The following is a 5089-nucleotide window of genomic DNA, read 5'->3' on the forward strand; positions in this document are numbered from 1 at the left end:
TTCTTAACTCTTATTTGGTCTCATATTGATGATATTGAGGAAGTACCACTGTTAACGTTTTACTAAGTTATCTCCAATTGCCCCTGCAAAAGTGTACTCTAATGTGCATATCACCCCCTTTTTTATGAGAATTAGAGATTGATTGTGTGCTTTTCTAATTCCAGGGAAAAGTTTATTAAACAAGGGGCCAATCAAGAAGGAGGTTGAAGGCGTAGAACAGAAATATATATATATATACACACACACACACCACAACACTACTATGCAATTAGAATTTTTGGTATTTATAATATTTGACTTAAGAATGCTTTCGTATTAATTTTGTGAAATACTTTTAAATATTTTTAATAGCTATATATTAGTTTTAGAGAAATTGATTTATAGTTGTAATGGTTACTATTGTTAATTAGTGCTAATATTGTTCTTTAGAAATGAAATGGATGTTGCAAGAAAAGTTATAGTAGTTGTGGAGACGTATGTTGGTACTGAAAATTATATTTTTTGCAACAAGAAAGAAATGTTGCCACAGATAGTTGATTGATTTTGTGGTGAAAAGGTTCGCTACTAATTGATAGTGTAGCAGCGAGTCAAAGTTGATACTGATAGTTCATACATTTTTGTAGCAGCAGAGATCGCTGCTAAATATCATCTTTAGTGGCGACAAGAAGTCGTCGCAGAAAAATAAAACTTTTGTGGCAGCAATGTTGCCACTAAAAGTCTTATTTTTGTGGCGACTAGGACAATATGTGTATTGCAATTTTGTTTTTTGGTGGCATACTTGTTCAGATATTGTGACGCTAAATGTCGCCACAAATTGTTGTTTATTGTGGAGACTTCCATTTGTCGTCACAAATAACCTTTAGTTATGGAAGTACTACCAACGGAGAAGTAGTCGATGTTGTAAATCATTTGTTGCGACTTTTGGATCTTTTGTGGGGACATTCGTCGCCACAATAGATCCTGTTTCTTGTAGTGAGATACCCTGTACTGAGCAAAAATAAGAGCAAATGCAGAATCAGTACACAAACACCGTGTACTGGTAGGATCACGCGACTATCCCACTAGTGTAACATAAAGAAACAATTACAACATTATAACACATGCATAAATATCAGCATATTCAGAATTATCATAAGAATCAACATCATAATTAACATGCTTAATCACATAGTTGGTTCTCTCATGGAACCCAAATTCAAACTGTTAGTAGTCAAAACGTAGCAATCCGATTCAATTTTTATGTCGGACATGGAAACCGATCCCAGTTAGAATGCCGAAACATGGCAATAAGATCCAAGTTAGTATGTCGGTACGTGCCAGCCGATCCTAATCACACATTACAATTACATATCAAGATCACCTATTCAAGTCATTATTTCATGATATCGATATTCATATATCTCATTTCAACATAAGAGATCAATATTGCAACATGCATACATATACAAGTATCACAACAAAGCAAAACAAGTGTATATCACACATTCATAGAATCACAACGGTTACCTACCTCAAAACATGCTTGAAACCCTAGACAATTTGATCCTTCCCTTTTCTGATTCGCTCCGCTTGTTCATGGTATAAGAACAACAATTTATATACGAAAATCAATAAAGAAACACTAAATTCTCAGAATACTAACAAACTATGAACCTTAGTTCAAACCCATGACCCGAACTAGTCAATTTAGTTATAATTCCACCACACGATTCTTCAAGAAATCCTTCCACATAAATATTGACCTATTCTAAAATATACTACAGATCGTAAAATGAATTCGGGGGAGTAAAAAGCTTACCTATAGCCTTAAGAATGGTGGAAAACAAGTTGAAATAGCCCATGAGTTGTCGCTTAGCTCAAAACGTCAAAAAATACAAAATAAGGTCAGTTTAAGAATTTTATTTACGAATTTTAGACCCGCCATCCCTCTACAACTTCACTTATCCTCTATAGCGGCGTCGCTATAGTGACACTAATCTGGCTGTAGCGGCATAAAGTTAACCAATAAGCTCATCTTGAAAAATCCCAAAATTTCTTTAATTCCGTTTACGCCTCGCCCGATACAGCGGTACCCATTCCGCTGTAGAGGCGTCGTTGCAGCGGCAAGAATCCCGCTGCAATGACACTAAACGAGGTAGTGAGCTCCTTAACAGAATATCACTTCTCCCTTTTTACAACAAACTCTTAATCCACTATGCTTAGAAAGTTCCCTTAATGCCAAGATCGATTCCCGACGATCTACTTATCCGAAGTCGATTTCGTAAAGTCACACGAATTCCTTAACGAGTTATCTAATTGATTATGTAATCAAATCCAAATCTGGACAAGGTTGGAAAAATCTTAGTACTACGAAAAAAAATTTCTAACTCCAATTTTCCCCATTGACATTCTTTTAACGAAGAAACCAGATCACTACAAAAATTGTATAAAAGGTTGTTGGACACATTGTTTCTTAAGATGGTCCTTCAAATGTAAATGTAATTGTTAAAGGTAATTTTTATCCATCAAAGTGATGTGAGAAGTTATTGGGCACATTATTGTTGGTGCAACCCAAAATGAAAAGTTTTATACAAAGTGGTAGTACATTTGGTACATTTGACTTCTTAAAGTAATGTTGAGGTGAGTCATATAATGCCAAAACATGACAATGAGTTTCTAATAAAAATTTATGGAACATGTATAAATGATTATGGTCAATTTCTTGTAGAAAAAGTGACTTGTGTTCGTATGGATTAGAATATGTTCATGTATTGTTTGATGAGTGTCGCATCTCACCTATACGGAAGGTCTGAGTGATTGAAATAAAATATTTTGATATAAATGTTCATTTTAGTCATCTATATACTTTGAGTACTACACAAATATTGTGGTATGCTTTATAATGAACTGTTGGAGGACAAAATAAAGAAATAAATTTTTTGCATAAAGGTTGTGGTCATGACCAAAATAAATATTATTGTGTGGCAACACATTTGTCATTGGTTATCAAGAATAAGTCTTGCATGTAATAATATTAACCATGACAATAATAATAATTTTCTCCTTGAAGGAGATGGTCGCCATAAAAATGGTGCTGTGAAATTTATGGTAGTACACAAAAATAATTAAGAGTTTCATCAGAACTAATTTGTTACTCTCCATAAATAAAAACAATTCAAAATATTGAGGTTGTAGTAAGTCCCAAAAGAAACTTTTTAAGATTCAGAAGAATTGAAAAAAAAATATTATACCGAGACTATAAATTATGGGAAGATTTATTATCTTCACATAAGTACAAGAAAAATGGGTTATAAATATTGACGTATAAGATTACCCATTTTTTCTATTGTTTGTTGTATACAAATATAGGCATGATGATGAAATCACATGCAAAAGTAAACTAGAATAAATATCAATCGGTTCGGTTGACCATTCTGATTTAAATGTGATGCAAAAGAAGTTGAGAATTCACGTGGCTATATGTTTGAAGAGATAAAAGATTCTTCAAAAATTCTCTTGTGTTGTCTGTTCTCATGATAAAATGATCTAATTTTATAATAAAACTAGGAAGTTAGTTTATTTACCACCGGGTTGTAAAATAATTGGTTGTAAATGGATCTTACGTAAAAAGTTGAAACCGGACTAGCTAAGGTTCGGATTGTATTCCCTGAAATTATTTGGAATATAAAAAGGTGGATATGAGCCTATTCAGCTGTCATGTGCACCACTTACTATTATGATTTAATAGATGCATTTATGATATGGTCACATGTGCATTTGTATCAACTTACAAATTGGTTTTTGTAAAGTTTGCTCCAATTATTAAATTTAGAGTTGTGAACTATAATATTATGTTGATAGTACTCGTTGGTTTAGTATAAATTGTTTGCATCCAATTATAGCTAGACCATTGATTATGAGAACAAATCTCTCAAATAAAATTTGGTGTGAGATGAGTTTATTTAACGTGTATATGCATCAAGACAACAAGGTTCTCCTATCACAAATTGTTCAGGTCAGGAACCAAATAATTTCCATCTAAAAGCTTGATGTGTGCACAGATGATTTTATTACTCCACCATGGATCCCCAGATGAGTTTGGGGTAAATTTTAGATTTCCTAACATTAGGGGGAGATATGTTTAGCAGATGAAAATTATGTGCGGGTGAATTATCTATATCCTTGTTATAAAAATGTGAACTTGAAGTTCGAGAAATAATTCATTTGCAAAATGTTTTAAATATTTTGCAGATGTATTTGTTGACTCAATATTTTAATTAATTGCAAAAGCTCCTATAAATAGTCCTTGAAGGATATAGTCTACGGTATGCCAGAATCATGATATACTCCTTGAGAAAGAAATGAGCAAATTATCAAAATGGTCATGATAATGAGATAAGTGCTTTGAAAAAGCACTATGCCATAACACTTAGAAAACCTTTGCAAATGTTTAGGCACCTGAAAATGATGAAAAATGAAGAGATATCAATAAGTTATATCGTATTGGAATCAAATCAAAATGACCATCTACGATATTTTTTTTATATGAAGTAGCACTCAGTGCTATGAATGGATTGGAGGATCTTAAATTCGAATATGTCATATAATGTAGACAGATAAATGATTGACCAAATAAAATTTACTATTCAAGTATATTTTGTTTCACTGAGAAAAGTAATGTTTTGAAATTATAATTCATAGATAAAAATATCTATTTGTGGGGTACAAATGAATCATTGTGTGAAATATACTCGTAAGATATAAAGTACGATTTTTTGCCTCGGGGCATAAACGATTTTCGCAGAAGTTCTAACATTATTAAATGGAGATATGTTCTCCAGTGGTGGATACAATGAGACTTATTTCAGTCTGACAATAAATAAAATACTTGAATATGTATAATGACTGATTATCATGTCTAACTACACGATGAAGGTTATATGAAAATTCTTGAAAGATAAAAAGGTCTTAAAACAATTTTGTTGAGTTCCCAATGGTTATGAGATTGCTTAGCACAAAGAAAGAATCTTTTCAACTTCATGAAAATAATTTAAAATGTAATGTATTAGAGCAATTGGTGCACTTACAGATTGTGGGTTATGCAAATATT

The sequence above is a fragment of the Solanum lycopersicum genome, chromosome 5 (genome assembly GCF_036512215.1).
Source record: "Solanum lycopersicum chromosome 5, SLM_r2.1".
Lineage (NCBI taxonomy): Eukaryota > Viridiplantae > Streptophyta > Magnoliopsida > Solanales > Solanaceae > Solanum > Solanum lycopersicum.